This window comes from Ranitomeya variabilis, chromosome 6 (genome assembly GCF_051348905.1).
Source record: "Ranitomeya variabilis isolate aRanVar5 chromosome 6, aRanVar5.hap1, whole genome shotgun sequence".
NCBI lineage: Eukaryota > Metazoa > Chordata > Amphibia > Anura > Dendrobatidae > Ranitomeya > Ranitomeya variabilis.
The window spans coordinates 339,465,296-339,481,837 of NC_135237.1; the positions used below are offsets into that span (position 1 = coordinate 339,465,296).

At 41.5% G+C, this 16,542-nt stretch overlaps 1 protein-coding gene across 2 annotated transcripts in view; it reads right to left on the reverse strand.

Annotated features, from left to right (window-relative positions):
- Window positions 1-4,739: 4,739 nt before the first annotated feature.
- The window catches only part of LOC143782428 (uncharacterized), a 150,625-nt gene continuing 138,822 nt past the window's right edge, over window positions 4,740-16,542 (reverse strand). For both annotated transcript variants that reach the window (XM_077269844.1, XM_077269845.1), the window contains exon 7: window positions 4,740-5,019. The gene's annotated coding sequence lies outside the window, so the exon portion shown is untranslated. The remainder of the gene's footprint in view (window positions 5,020-16,542) is intronic.

Consider the following 16,542-nt stretch of genomic DNA (forward strand, 5'->3'; position numbering starts at 1 on the left):
TTTGTGTCTGCGGATCAGGATGATTGGGTTGCTTTTTTGCCTTTGGCGGAGTTCGCCCTCAATAATCGGGCCAGCTCTGCCACCTTGGTGTCCCCGTTTTTCTGTAATTCGGGGTTTCATCCTCGATTTTCCTCCGGTCAAGTGGAATCTTCGGATTGTCCTGGAGTGGATGCTGTGGTGGAGAGGTTGCATCAGATTTGGGGGCAGGTGGGGAACAATTTGAAATTGTCCCAGGAGAAGACTCAGCTTTTTGCCAACCGCCGTCGTCGTGTTGGTCCTCGGCTTTGTGTTGGGGACTTGGTGTGGTTGTCTTCTCGTTTTGTCCCTATGAGGGTTTCTTCTCCTAAGTTTAAGCCTCGGTTCATCGGCCCGTACAAGATATTGGAAATTCTTAACCCTGTGTCCTTCCGTTTGGACCTCCCTGCATCCTTTTCAATTCATAATGTTTTTCATCGGTCATTGTTGCGCAGGTATGAGGTACCGGCTGTGCCTTCCGTTGAGCCTCCTGCTCCGGTGTTGGTTGAGGGTGAGTTGGAGTACGTTGTGGAAAAAATCTTGGACTCTCGTGTTTCCAGACGGAAACTCCAGTATCTGGTCAAATGGAAGGGATACGGTCAGGAGGATAATTCTTGGGTCACTGCCTCTGATGTTCATGCCTCCGATCTTGTCCGTGCCTTTCATAGGGCTCATCCTGATCGCCCTGGTGGTTCTGGTGAGGGTTCGGTGCCCCCTCCTTGAGGGGGGGGTACTGTTGTGAAATTGGATTCTGGGCTCCCCCGGTGGCCACTTGTGGAATTGTACTTGTGTGCATCATCCCCTCTGTTCACCTGCTCCTATCAGGATGTGGGAGTCGCTATATAACCTTGCTCCTCTGTCAGTTTCATGCCGGTCAACAATGTAATCAGAAGCCTTTCTGTGCATGTTCCTGCTACTAGACAACTCCCAGCTAAGTTGGACTTTTGTCCTTGTGTGTTTTTGCATTTTGTTCCTGTTCACAGCTGCTGTTTCGTTACTGTGTCTGGAAAGCTCTTGTGAGCGGAAATTGCCACTCTGGTGTTATGAGTTAATGCTAGAGTCTTAAAGTAATTTCTGGATGGTGTTTTGATAGGGTTTTCTGCTGACCATGAAAGTGCCCTTTCTGTCTTCTTGCTATCTAGTAAGCGGACCTCGATTTTTGCTAAACCTATTTTCATACTACGTTTGTCATTTCATCTAAAATCACCGCCAATATATGTGGGGGCCTCTGTCTGCCTTTTGGGAAAATTTCTCTAGAGGTGAGCCAGGACTGTCTTTTCCTCTGCTAGGATTAGGTAGTTCTCCGGCTGGCGCTGGGCATCTAGGGATAAAAAAATGTAGGCATGCTACCCGGCCACTTCTAGTTGTGCGGCAGGTTTAGTTCATGGTCAGTATAGTTTCCATCTTCCAAGAGCTAGTTCTCATATATGCTGGGCTATGTTCTCTCGCCATTGAGAATCATGACAGGAGAGTCAATCTTCTGTAATGGAGAAGTTGTTTTTGGAGGTGGAGGGCTGGGCAGTTGGGAGGAAGGGCTCTGGGGGTTGTCGACCAAAACTGTCTCTGATGGTATCAATCTTCTGCTTGAAAAATGAGGCAAAGTCTTCAGCTGAGATGAGTGGGGAGGAAGGAGGTCCTGGGAACGTAGGAGGGGATTGAAGGTGTTGAATAACTGTTTAGGGTTGTGAGACAGGGAGGATTTGAGAGATGAGAAGTAGGTTTGTTTAGCTGTGGCGAGTGTGGCCTTGAAAGTAGTGAGGGACTGTTTGAATGCGATGAAGTGCTTGTTGGAGTGGCATCTCCACTCAGCAGCCCTGAATCTCGCCTCAGTTCTTCTTTCAGGCTGGTGGGCCAGGGCTGTCTGTTGATTTTGCAAGCTTTGGTATGTGTGAGAGGGGCAACCGATTCCAGAGCTGCAGCCATTGTGCTGTTATGTAGAGCGGCAGTGGCATCCACATTGTGTAGGGAACTTATGTCTGTAAGAGGGAGGATTGATTCTGAGAGTGATTGTAGATCGAGGTGTTTAAGATTTCTGTGAGGGTGTGCAAGTTTGTGGGTTGGGGATTGTAGACAAGGAGTGGAGAGGGAAGAAAATGTGAGTAGGTTGTGGTCAGAAAGAGGAAGTGGTGAGTTAGAGAGGATAAATATGGAGCAGAGGCAGGTCAAGATGAGGTTCAGTGTATGGCAATCTTTGTGGGTGGCTGCAGAAGACCATTGAGGGAAGCCGAAGGAGGAAGTGAGAGATCGAAGTTTAGTGGCAGCTGAGAAGGAAATGTCAAAGGGGATGTTGAAGTCACCCAAGATGATAGTGGGGATGTCAGCGGAGAGGAAATGAAATAGCCAGGTGGTGAAGTGGTCAAAGAACGTAGTGGGGGGCAGTAAATGACAGTCAGTTGGAGGTTGGAGGGGGAGTAGATGCGCACAGAGTGCACCTCAAAAGAAGGGAGGGTAACAGAGGGTGGTAATTGGATTGAGGTGAAGAAGAAATTATCTAACAGGAGAAAACCAACTCCTCCACCATGCTTGCTGCTGGGGCGAGGTGTGTGAGAAAGGTGAAATCTACCATACGAAAGTGCAGCAGGAGAGGCTGTGTCAGAAGGGGTGACACAGGTTTCGGTGATGGCGAGGAAGGAAAGTTTGGTAGTAACAAAAAGATCATGGATGTAGGAAAGCTTGTTACAGACAGAGCGAGCGTTCCACAGAGCTCCTGTTAGTGGGACTGGGGAAGCGGGGGCTGGGTGAATGGGTATAGGATTAGAGAGGTTATGGAAAGTTGTGATAGAGCGTGGATGGGAGGTAAAAATGACTGTGGGGATGTGGTGAGGAGGACCAGGATTTGGAGAGATATCACCAGCAGTGAGAAGGAGCAGAGAAAGTGTTAGCAAGTGGGAGCAGGAGAGAGCATGAGGTGGCTGTCTATGTTTGGAGACAGATGATTGTATGTTGAGGAAGAGTATTCAAGAGGATTGAAGAAGAGATGAACAGTTCCTTACTAGGTGTAGGGATTAGGGGGTTACTAGAAAGTGAAGGATTATAGGGGTGAGAGTGAAAGCAAACAGAAACATTGTTTACAGTGACTGTGTCCAGTTACCTTCAGTTCCCTTCTGGTTCGATTCCGGAATTAATTCTAATCTTCACATTTGTATGATACATACTTATAGGATACACACTGCAGACTAAAGTCTTGGCAGAATTGCGCTATGCAATATATGTGCTACAAAGTGCATTCAGGTGTGAAGCAGAGAGGAGTGGTCTCTGTTCATCTTGGTCAGAGAATTAATACCACCCTTATTTATTTTTGTGGGTCCATACTGTGCACCGTTATTTCTTCTCTCATCAACATATTCTAAGTCCACCACTGTATTGTTTGATTGATCTTATCAACTAATAGGAGAATGGACCTGCCCTGTGTATATGTAAGGAGATTCAGGTGGAAGCTCCACTTTAAAGTCAAATGGTATCCTTGTTACTTCTCTCTATCCACTCTGTTAGGAAGCACCTGGTTCCGTAACTTAAAAAGAACCCTCTAACAAGAGGACTACCACACAGAGCCCTAAAGAGTTGGGTCAGCATGTAGTCACACTCATGCTAATATTTACGCCAATATTTTTTTTTAATAACCATACAGCAGACTCTAAAAAAGTCATATAGGATACTATTCACCTTATTAATGTCCTCCACTCTTTTTCTATTGCTGCTTGAGCTTTCTGCCAATCTCTGTGCTTTCTCTTCTGGTCAGAAACACATCATGCCTGTGAGATGTAACTAGCTGTATCGATCATTTGTCCATACAGCAGGAACAAGTGTGCCTGTCTCTGTACATCCTGTACTGACCATATGGACACCTGAGCAATGCAGTCAGTTACTGGCCACATCAGTACATATTAGTTCTTGTTAGTGATTGTCTGCCTGTCTCCTCTGGATGAGAAGGCATAGTGGGGCAGCATTGTGGCTCAGTAATAAGCACTACAGATAAGTCAAATGATCTGCATAGGATCGAGTTTTCATCAAATTTTCTGAAGTTTACAGTTTCATGGAAACAAACAGTTTTAGATTTGACTCTTAGATCACAAAAAAACTCTCTTTTTGGGAAAAATTTGGCAAAGCTAGCGAATTTGAATTCCAAATGTTCCACTCATTTCTAGTTAGTAGAGATGAGCGAACTCGAACTTAAAAGAGAGAGAGAGAGTACCCAATCTTGAGCCTTAACCCAGACCCAATTGAATACAATGGAGACCCAGAAGAAAAAAAAATTATCTCTCTCTCTCTTCCTCTCTTACTCTCTGTAACAGACTTTCCCCAGAACTCTGAACTTTGCAACAGATTTCAAGGAGAAGTAAGCTTAGCTTTGCTCATCTTTAGCTGTTACCGATATCTGTTGAGAATTTCATGTCAATAGCAGCTTTAAAAATATATTTACTTATGTAACAGTAATAATAACAGCGTGTGTGTATACATATGTAGTAGGTATAGATATATCTACTATATATATGTATATATACATATATATCCGTATATATATATATATATATATATATATATATATATATATATATATATATATATATATATATGGAACACAGTGTACCTATTTAAATGATAGTAAATACAAACAAGGGAAAAAGTTCTAAGATAGTTTTGATGTTCAGTACAGTTCAGTACAGTTTTCTCAGATCCTTTATATATAGGTAAATTTTATTTTTTCAGGATGCTGTAGGATAAGGTTTAAAATAGTTGCTTCTCCAAAGATTCATGTCAGTAAAGTCAGGGTTACCAGGTGCTCCTCTGTCATTATTTAGTTACTGAGGCCGTTAACAGAGAAGTATGCACATTTTTACAGTCTGGCTCTGCTTCTTTTCTAGCAGGTGTTACAAGAAGAACTGAAGTTGCCTTCCTCGCATCTTGGTGATTTATTCCTATGTAGATCTCATCTGAGCGTATCCAGTTGTTTTGAACATTATGATCCTGGTTGTTCCTTTCTTAATGATGCATATGAATGGTAAACTAAAAATAAAATATAACAATCATTAAGAAGATGACTTTTAGAGTGCATTTTTTCAAGGCTTTGTAATTGTTTAAAGATGCAGCTCTAGATGTTCTTGTGGAGCAGACATGTTTAATTATATTTAATTTAAAATTCACAGCACTATGTGATTTTTCTTCTGCTTGACTTAGTAAAGCTGCTTAAAATCACTGCCACTCATTTATTTACTTTTGCATATTTTTGAAAATAGTTTAATTGCTATATCTAACTGGAAGAAAATGCAAAAATATTACACACATTATATTTATGCACATATGTGTAATGTTTTTGTGTTTTCAATTTGATATGGTGATTAAACTACATTCTTGCGGTAAGTAATCAGTAAAGTCTCTTCTATTATGGCAATCTATAAAATGATCTGAGTCAATTATAGATTGTGAAAATGTTGTCCCATGTGTACAATTCCTTTCCATATTTCCTTTAAATGGAACCTGCCATGTAAAAAAATGCTATTAACCAGCACAAATGGGGTTAATCTACAAGTTACAAGCATTCTGAAACTGCCTGGTTCCTGTAATGAGAGCCCCAGTGCCATAAGAAAATGAACTTTATTCATCCCAAAAGCCTCAGGCCTCCAATCATAGGGGTCACTGCTCAGTGAATTGAGAGCAATGACTGTAGCTGCGCCCCTGGCACTAACTGACGGTCAACTCATTTAAATGCATCTGAACATCATAATAGAGGATTAAAGAATACCTACAATTTAATTTAATAATGTCTTTTAAGTCATAGGTATTACGTAACATGTCCTACAGACCAGTTTGGGTGTGGATGCTGAGATCCCACCAATCAATAAGCTACTGCTTAATGCACCCAGAGTGTATAGTCTATGGGGCGATTAATTAAGGTGCTTAAGCTAAAAAGCTGGCGGTTACACAAAAAGTGGCTACTTTGGCGTCTGCTCGCCAGTCCTAGCTAGCTACACCAATATAGGCAAATCATGGGTGGGACATGGGCGGAACAGGGCATGAAAATATTGACCCATCAAATTTGTCATAAGTTATTCTATTAAGATAGTGTAACTTACTTTAGAAATGTTTGCCAACACCAAGGTGGTGTACAGTTATGGCAACAGCGCACGCTGGGTATCAGTTGTGCCTGTTTCATTAAAGGGGATATCCGAGATTTAAAAAAAATGTGCCTTAGCACTAACAGGCATGTAGTTACTAACAGAGGCAACTACCTGCCTATTGTTCCTGGCACAGGTCATTGACTGCTTCTGCTGGAGATTCAGCTGCTCCCTGCCAAAAGAACAGCAGTTGCTCTTCCAGTTGACAGGGCGGGACTACTGATGTGATGCTGATTGATAGCTTTCTCCAATTCGGCAGCAGGAAGCCAGCTGTCAATCAGCACGACACCAGTAGTCCAACCCTGCCAAGAGGAAGAAAACTGCCACTCTATTGATGTGGCATCAATGGAAGTCTGTGACTGTTCTGTGCTAGCAGAAAATGGCACCAAGCAAAACAGGCAGGTAGGTGGCAGTCCGGATATACCCATTGAGCTGTACGTGCCACTTAATTAATTGGGTCACTGTACTTCAGTGAGTAGTTCATTAAGACTGGAGTGCACTACACTTGTTTTGAGTAGTCCTCTGTGAGTCCATACTTTACTCTGTGAAGGTTCATAGATCTTCTGTGGAGCCAGTACTGATCTGTGTACTCACTCATAAGGAGCTGGGTGCTTCTGCCTGACAAGCTACATGTTTCAAGGCAGTTTTTGGGCAAACATTGGGAGTCTGAGCACTTGCCCCTAAATCTACAGGGCAGGTTAGATAGTACTAACAATTTAAAAATAAAGGATTATATACTTTTTATAACAGCTTCTTGAAGATTATCCTTCTTTATGATTGCAGTAAATCAAAAACGCTTAAATGACATACGCGGAAGAGTGGTTTGCCATTTTAGGTAGTATCTGTTATTAAAAAAAAATTGAAACAAATTAAAGGTTTTTTTTATTGGGTTATTCTCATAAATATTGTCAGTCTTGGTACAAATAAGGACTTTTTCAATTTACTGCTTATTAAAATTTGCAACTATTCTTAAAATATTAACACTTTTCTTTAGACTACAGTTTGTTGCTAGGAGACCGTTCACCACTGCTGTCTAGCTTCAAAGCATTTCATTGAAGCTGGCCAGATTTAGGATGCAACAGCATGATCCAGCTTGAAAACAGCTCTTATAATAGCTCTTACAAATTCAATACAAAAATGTTTGTAAGCACTGCGCAAGTTCTGCTGTCTATCAGAGGTGGCCAATCTCTAAGGCAACGAGCACTAAACAAAAAAAGAAAGTGCTAGTGTCTCAAAACCAGGAGTAAAAGCTCACAGACACAAAAAGTGGACTTAAAAATCCTCCAAAAAATTGAAAAAAATCACAGAGAAAAAAAGCAGAGATGATTACCTGCTGAAGCCTCCAACCATCATTTATCGGGTCCGCTGCACCCTGATAGTGCATTTGTTTGGAGGTTTCAGCAGGTAATCATCTCTGCTTTTTTCTCTGTGATTTTTGTCTCAAAACCAGCTCAAATAACTGGTAAATTGCAAAATTAACACTATCCAACAAAACATCAAAAATTCAAATTTGTATGTCCTGGCGATAGTTGCCAGGAGCTAGGCATAATTGATAGCCAAGACCCAGCTATCATTGGCAGGTGCGGTGCCTGCACCACCCCGGTATATTTAACCCTTTAAATGCTGCAATCAATAGCATTTTGATGGTAGGGAGAGGGCGGGGGTCCCTCTCCTGTCCGATCAGCACCTTTCCGATGTCATAGCGAAGGTCCGAGTGATGTTATGGCAACCTGAGGTCAAACTATGACCTATGCATCTGCCAGCTACAGTGGCCTGTTTAGACCATGCAAGCATCATGGTCCAAAAGGCGATCTATCAGTGCAGCATTGACAGGTATAATGCATTCCAGTGCTGGTGCATTGTAATGCATTAAACCAGCAATCCGAGTAGTCCCATAGAGGGATTTAGCAAAAAACTTTTAAAAAAGAAAATAATATTTTAAAAAATCATAAAATAAATAACAAAAATATTAAAGAAATATTATATCAATCAATACTTATATTTATTTATGTAAAAACAAAAATAAACAAAAAAATATACATACAGTATTTGGTATAGCGCAACCTATAAAATGACCACACTAGTTAACCCCCTCAGTGCACAGGATACAAAATAAATAAAAATGTGGCAAAAAAAACTATGCTTTTTCATAAAAACACCAAGCAAAAAGTGAAATAAAATGTAATCAAATCGAATGCGCCGGAAAAGGTCAGAGAGGCCTGACACCTGCACACTACAGTACTTTGCTCTGCCCTCAACAGGGCAGACAAAGTATGCCTGCGCCGGAGCTGCAGCATGAATACAAAAAGAGGACGTCATCGTAAGAAGATGGGAGGCACCGGACCGGACCGCGACACCCATCGGACCCGGACCGCCGCGGGACCGCCCCTGGGTGAGTATAATCTAACCTCTTTTTCTCATCTTTCAGGATACATCGGGGGCTTATCTACAGCATTACAGAATGCCCCTGATGCTGGTGGGCTTAGCTCGCCTTTGATTTTGGGGGTGACAGGTTCCCTTTAACATGCTGCAGACCCACAAAGAAGGAATCAAAAGTGCTGGAATGGTATGGGTTCACCTATGCTGCAATCAATTGATGATTAGAAGACAGGAATCTGAAAATCAATTGCTGTGGTTTATTGGTCAATGTGTTTCGAATTTTCAAACTTCTTCACCAGGACAGAACCAAAAAATTTGCCTGGCAAACTCAAAACGAGCCTTACAATTTTTGTCTGTAAGTAAAGGTTTTTTTCTACCTAATCTTTCATAAAGGCCACCTCTATGGAGTGTATGGCTTGGAAACTCTGCTGCTCCTTCAGGGTTATATTTGGTCACTGCACTGCCTCTCATATTAATGCCCTCCTTGCCTTGGCTGAGAGTTTTGGTGAGCGGTCCTCTCTTGGCAGGCTTGTTGTGGTGCCATGTTCTTTCCATTTGATGGTAATGGGTTTCATGGTGCTCCGGGGATTATCAGAGATTGGAATATTTTTTATAACCCAACCCTGACTTGTACTTCTCAATAACTTTCTCCCTGACTTGTTTGGAGATCTCCTTGATCTTCATGGTGTTTGGTTAGTGGTGCCTCTTCCTTAATGGTGTTGCAGCCTCTGTACCTTTCAGAAAAGGTGTGTACATACTGACAGACCATGGGATACTTACATTGCACACAGGGGGACATCCTTTCATTAAGGATGTGACTTATGAAGGTAATTACTTGCACCAGAAATTTTTATGGGTGAATACCTATGCACATGCCAATTTTTAGTTATTGGATCTAATAAATTTAATTTATGCCAATGTTTTTCTCACTTTACTTCATTTCACTAACTTAGACTATTTAGTGCTGATTAAAGAATTAAGCACCTACTTTGTACCTGCTTGTTATGCATTTATCTTTGTAGTTTTCTAAGTGATGTTCCATTTATTTTGTCTGGGAAAGTTTCTATACTCTTTAGTGATCTGTGTTGTTGTGCCTGCTATTTGTATGTTTTATTTGGACATATTGATGTTTTCAGATATATCATCCTTATCTTATGCTATCAAGCATCTGTTATATAATTGATAGTATATATAACGGTGATAAATAGTTCTATAGGCCACTTTTCATTTACACCAGGCAATGATCATATTGTTAACACATCTTAGAAAGTAGTCATATTTTTCCTTTAGTATAATATTCTATTATACCTCATCTTTTTTGTGTGGGGCTGAAATAGGCAAGAGTCAACTTTATTGTAGTTTGCTGTACCATGTGTCTTTGACATTTTGGTTGTTTTTATGGTATTTGGTGTGGTTCTTTTTGTACTAATAATGTATTGTTATTTTTTTATGGTTATCCCTGGCATGTTTCTTGTTCTTCCTAAATATTCAGCTAGTGAATACTCTCTTCAGCGCATGCTATCTTGCTACTATCAGCGAGACCAGGCGTTCGATGATTAGAGCATTACTCTCATTAGCTGACACCTGTGACCAGTGGTAACCATTTTACTGTTGTTCAGAGCTGCTGGCTCACATGCTGTCATCTGCTTGACAGCGTGGGAACCACAGCACTCTGAAGCACTCTGACTGGCTGTAATGAACTTACCACCAATCATAGTCGGGGCTTCCAGTGCTGTCACACAGATGGCAGGGTGGAAACACCGGATGTTCGGGTCCTCCATTCATTTGAATGAGGTCCAGGTTTGGATTTGAGTTCAGGTACCATTTTGATACCCTAACCAAACTTTTTTAAAATGTTCGGTCTAGCCCGACAAATCCGAACATCCACGAGTCCACCATTCACTAGTGCTTATGCATCACAAACAGAGGATTATAAAAATATTTAAACACAGGCTGTGTAACAAAATAGGTGAAAAGCCATGGGGTGAATACTTTTTGTAGGCCACTGTAAATGCTTAGCACAGAGCGCAAAATAAATGTCATCCAAAGTGTTGTGCAAAATGTTCCCAGTAAAAGCTTCAAATTCAAGTCTCCATTTAGGTCATTCATGTGGCAATGGAAATATAGGGGAATCTATGTTATTGGTAGCACAAAGGCTCTGGAAATGCCCCCCCTCCCCTCTAAGCCTCAGTGTGCCTAAACCACATTTAGCATCCACATGTTTGGCATTTCTTTAGAGATGAGAGCCTGCTTAATTTTTTGGGTGCATGTCTCCAGAAACAAGAGCTGAGCATAACATCCATGATTGCTTGCTTCTGGAAAATACCCATCGAGTAAAATTCTTCTCTTTTACAAGATGGGTGTAATTTCCAACATGGAGACACTTGAGGGGGGATTCTTCTCTTCTTTCAATTAGGGGCTCTATATGGAGTCTGCAAACTATTTTATCATAATTTGTTCTCCAAGAGTCAAATAGTGCTCATTCCCTCCTGAGTCTCGCCATGTGGCTAAGCAGTACTGTTCAGGCACATATGGGGTATTGCCAGGTTCAATAAAAATTGTGTCACAAATTTTGATGCAATTTTTACCTATTTCCCCATGTGAAAAATGTCAAATCTGAGGCTAAAAGAAAATTGTTGTAAAAATGTAGCAATTTTTTCTTCACTACCCAATAGTATAAAAGTTTTTGACACACACTTAGACGAATTCATTAGGTGTGGTTTGTAAAATGGGTTGACTATTGGGGTGTTCTGGCACCTCAGCGGCTCTTCCAATGTGACATGGCACCCTCAAACCATTCTAGTAAAACCTAACTTCTTTTCTGAGCTTGCACTGAGCCACAAAAATAGTTTTTGACCACATATGTGATATCGGTGTACTCAGGAGAAATTGTTTAACAAATTGTACCAATCATCTTCTCCTATTATCCCTTTTGAAAATTAAAAACTTGGGGCTAAAGCAACATTTTAGTAGAAAAAATGGTAATTTTCCATTTACTCAGCCCAATGTGAATTGTCTGTAGGTTTAAAATGCTCACTACACCCCAAGATGAATTTCTATAGAGGTGCAGTTTCCAAAATGGTGTCCCTTGTGGTAGTTTCTGCTGTTTTGGCATGTCAGGGGCTCTTGACACGCGACATAGCATCCACAATCTATTTTCGCTAAAATTGCTCTCCTGAAATCAATTGGTATTCTTTCACTTCTGAGACCTGTGGTCCACCCAAACAGTAGTTTTCACACAAATGTGGGGAATTTGTGTACTCAGGAGCAATTGCACAATAAATTGTCTGGTACATTTCTCTACCTGTCCTTGAAAAAATGAAAAAAATGTCCCTAAAGCAAGATTTTTGTGGGAAAAAGTATAATTTTAATTTTTTCCCTTGAACATTGTTTTAATTGCTGTGGAGCACATAAAGAGTTAATAAACTTCTTAAATGTGGTTTTCAGTACTTTGAGGAGTGAAGTTTTTAAATTGATGTCACTTTTGAGCAGTTTGTCTCATAGGCCCCTCAAAGACACTTCAAATGTGATGTGGTCTCTAAATAAAAAAGGTGGCTTTGTAATTTTGTTGGAAAAAAAGAGAAATTACTCATTAATAGTGTTGAGCGATACCGTCCGATACTTGAAAGTATCGGTATCGGAAAGTATCGGCCGATACCGGCAAAGTTTCGGATCCAATCCGATACCGATACCCGATACCAATACAAGTCAATGGGACTCAAGTATCGGACGGTATTCCTGATGGTTCCCAGGGTCTGAAGGAGAGGAAACTCTCCTTCAGGCCCTGGGATCCATATAAATGTGTAAAAGAAAGAATTAAAATAAAAAATATCGCTATACTCACCTGTCCGACGCAGCCTGGACCTCAGCGAGGGAACCGGCAGCGTTGTTTGTTTAAAATTCGCGCTTTTACTTGGTTACGTGAAGTCCCGGCTTGTGATTGGTCAGGGCGGCCATGTTGCCGGGACGCAGACCAATCACAGCAAGCTGTGACGAAATTACGTCACGGCTTGCTGTGATTGGTTAATGGCGGCCATGTTGCCGGGACGCGGACCAATCACAGCAAGCCGTGACGTAATTTCGTCACGGCTTGCTGTGATTGGTCCGCGTCCCGGCAACATGGCCGCCATTAACCAATCACAAGCCGTGACGTCACGGGAGGCTGGACACGCGCGCTTTTTAAAATGGGCGCGTGTCCAGCCTCCCGTGACGTCCCGGCTTGTGATTGGTTGCGCCACGGTCAACCAATCACAAGCCGGGAGGCTGGACACGCGCGCATTTTAAAATTTTAAAATGCGCGCGTGTCCAGCCTCCCGGCTTGTGATTGGTTGATCGCGGCGCAACCAATCACAAGCCGGGAGGCTGGACACGCGCGCATTTTAAAATTTTAAAAAGCGCGCGTGTCCAGCCTCCAGTGACGTCCCGGCTTATGATTGGTCACGGCGCCATGTTGCCGGGACGCGGACCAATCACAGCAAGCCGTGACGAAATTACGTCACGGCTTGCTGTGATTGGTCCGCGTCCCGGCAACATGGCCGCCATTAACCAATCACAAGCCGTGACGTCACGGGAGGCTGGACACGCGCGCTTTTTAAAATGGGCGCGTGTCCAGCCTCCCGTGACGTCCCGGCTTGTGATTGGTTGTGCCGCGGTCAACCAATCACAAGCCGGGAGGCTGGACACGCGCGCATTTTAAAATTTTAAAATGCGCGTGTGTCCAGCCTCCCGGCTTGTGATTGGTTGATCGCGGCGCAACCAATCACAAGCCGGGACGTCACGGGAGGCTGGACACGCGCCCATTTTAAAATGCGCGCGTGTCCAGCCTCCCGTGATGTCACGGCTTGTGATTGGTTGCGTCTCCCATGTGACTGCGACGCAACCAATCACAAAGCCGGGATGTAATTTTAAAATCCTTAAGGACCTGAAATTACGTCACGGCTTGCTGTGATTGGTTGCGTCGCCCATGTGACTGCGACGCAACCAATCACAACGCCGGAACGTAATTTTAAAATCCTGAAGGACCTGAAATTACGTCACGGCTTGCTGTGATTGGTTGCGTCCCGGTCACATGGGCGGCACGCAACCAATCACAAGCCGGGACTCACGTAAAGGAAAGAAAAGCACAAATTTTAAACAAAGAACGCTGCCGCTTCCCTCGGTAAGGTGCAGGCTGCGTCGGAGAGGTGAGTATAGCAATATTTTTTATTTTAATTCTCTCTTTTACACATTTTTACATTAATGTTGTTTCGATACCGATACCCGATATCACAAAAATATCGGATCTCGGTATCGGAATTCTGATACAGCAAGTATCGGCCGATACCCGATACTTGCAGTATCGGAATGCTCAACACTACTCATTAACTTTTAACCCTTCTAACTTCCTAGCCCCCCAAAAAAATATTTAAAAAATGATGCTGATGTAAAGTAGAAATGTGGTATATGTTATTTATTATCCACAATGCTACGTTTTCAATTTTTTAATTTTTTTTATATTTTCATCAATAAACGCAAATCACATCAACAAAAATTTACTATTAACATGAAGCACAACCTTTCCCAAAAATATTAATCTCAGAATCACTGGGATATGTTGAAGCGTTCCAGAGGTTTTACCACATAAGTTTTTACTGGTCAGAATTGTAAAATTTGGCCCGGTCAGGAAGGTGAAAACAGACTCGGTGCTGAAGAGATTAATAACAACATTCTATTTTTATTCTTCACACACTGTAAGGCAGTTTAATACACCTCTGTCCTTATTTTGCTGCAAAAAATACTGAAAATAAGTCTTGTTTCATAGAAAGTGTGGCTTGTGGGAAGGGCAAGAAAAATGTCCGTATTACTGAAATGTAAATGCTATTTCTACACACTTCCCTATTGTAACAGGCCTATATTAGCCATGCACATGCTACCCATTTAGAGCAGCTTGTTGCAGGTGCTTCCTTGCGATGGGGAACTACCTAATTTTTCTTGTCTTCTCCTTTTTTGCTAGGTTGCTTCTGGTTTCCGTGGCTGTTATTTCTTTATTTTTCTTTATTAAAAAAATAAGGCAACATAGTTTTTTAGGATTCTTAAAGTTATGGTATGGTATAGAGAATTTAAACAAAAAAAATAGTTCTTGCATAACTATTTTATGAATCCAGCTTAGACTATTGTAAGGTACAAATGTGTGCGCTGCAACAATACAGCTGGCTGTTGCCGCAACATACATTCCTTGTTTATACCAACGTACGACATAGTTTTTTTACATGATTTTTGTCAAGTAAGGGGAATAATTTAAGCCAAAATATGTTTTAAAAAAAAGTTTTTTGCAGAACTGATTTACTAAAACAATTAGTGCAATGTGTAGGTGCCACAAATTACTACTGTCTGTTGCCGCAAGTTCCTTTCCATGCAGGTACCTACCAACTAATTTTGCAATCTTGGTTAAATTTTTTTGAATGGGGGAAATAGTATTTAAAAAAAAAAGTTTTGGGAAACATTACACACACTTTTTACTTTTTGCATACCTGTTTTAATTTTGGCAACCACATAATCCTCAACTAAAATGTAGGATGTTTAACTACTGCCTGGCATTTGTTGTTATGTCATCCAGATTGGACAGGTGGACTAACTCTTCTTGATGGCTCGATCACACTGGCGAGAAGCATCGGATGGTTTTCTCATGAAAGAGAATTGGATGCTATATGCAAATGACATTCTGCTCAAATTCTGCGCTGTGAGCGTGAGCCGACCGTCCAATAGGGCAGCGCGGTCCTGCATGGCATTCACATTGTAAATTTAATTGTGCAATATTTCTTACTGAAATGTACCTGTTTTGGGAAGGTGGTGGCAATTTCTTTATTTGGTCAATCTATCTGCTGCACGTGTGGAAAACATGATATTTGGTAAAATTGCCGTCTTTCATTCACCAATGGCTGATACCATTGATTAGATCGACCTTACCAGCTGACTCCCTGACTGTCTACTTCCAGTCTTCTACACCCTTCTGCTGTTACCTGCTCAGCTGGGCTTCTACTTCCTTTCCTTCAGATCATCTGTGCTGTATAGCTGTTGGGCTTCTATTGCTGGACCTACTGTACACTGCCAGAGACCTCCATGTCTGCCCTGTCCTATTATTCGATCGAGGGGCTTATGCAACTGCTGCTACAGCAATGCCAGTTACACATCTCCTGGCCTTGCACTGTGTTTTATGGTGTTAGACTGTACTGCTTCTGATGGGGTTTTTGATGCTAGCCTTATACTGCCAGACATCTGCCTGTCTTAATTCTCCATCATGCTGCTTCCATATCCACTGCCCTCCAATGACAGCTACACATCTTATGCCTTTCCACTGTGCAATAATTTAGTTAAATTTAATTGTGCAATATTTCTTACTGAAATGTGCCTGCTTTGGGAAAGTGGTGGCAATGGCCACAAACGTGTCTGCTCATTTCTACCTTGGATCAGATTATCTGCTTCTTGTCAAGATCAACTATCATTTTTGCTTTTTTTGTTCTTTCTCCTAATCTTCCAAGAGCCATAAGTTTTTTTTTTCTTATCTTAACATAGCTGGATAAGATCTTAGTTTTTCAGGATGAGTTGTAGTTTTGAATGAACCATTCATTTTAACACAAAATATGCTGGAAAATGGGAAAAATAATCCAAGTGTGGTGAAATGGTAAAGAAAATATGCAGTTTCAACATTTTTTATGGTGTCCATTTCGCAGTAAAAATGAGCAGGCAACATGATTCTTCAGCTTGATACAATTACGACAATGGCAAACTTGTATTTTTTTTTACTAAAATGATGAAAGGAAAATAGTAAAAAGAAAATGGTATATGTCACTATTTTCTAATATTTTCATTTTTCAACAGATGGAGCTTTGTGAGAAATTGTTTTATGCGTGGCATGCTGACATTTTTATTTAGGATTTGGGGTGATAAGTAGTGTTGAGCGATACCTTCCGATACTTGAAAGTATCGGTATCGGATAGTATCGGCCGATACCCGGAAAATATCAGATATCGCCGATACCGATACCCGATTCCAATAC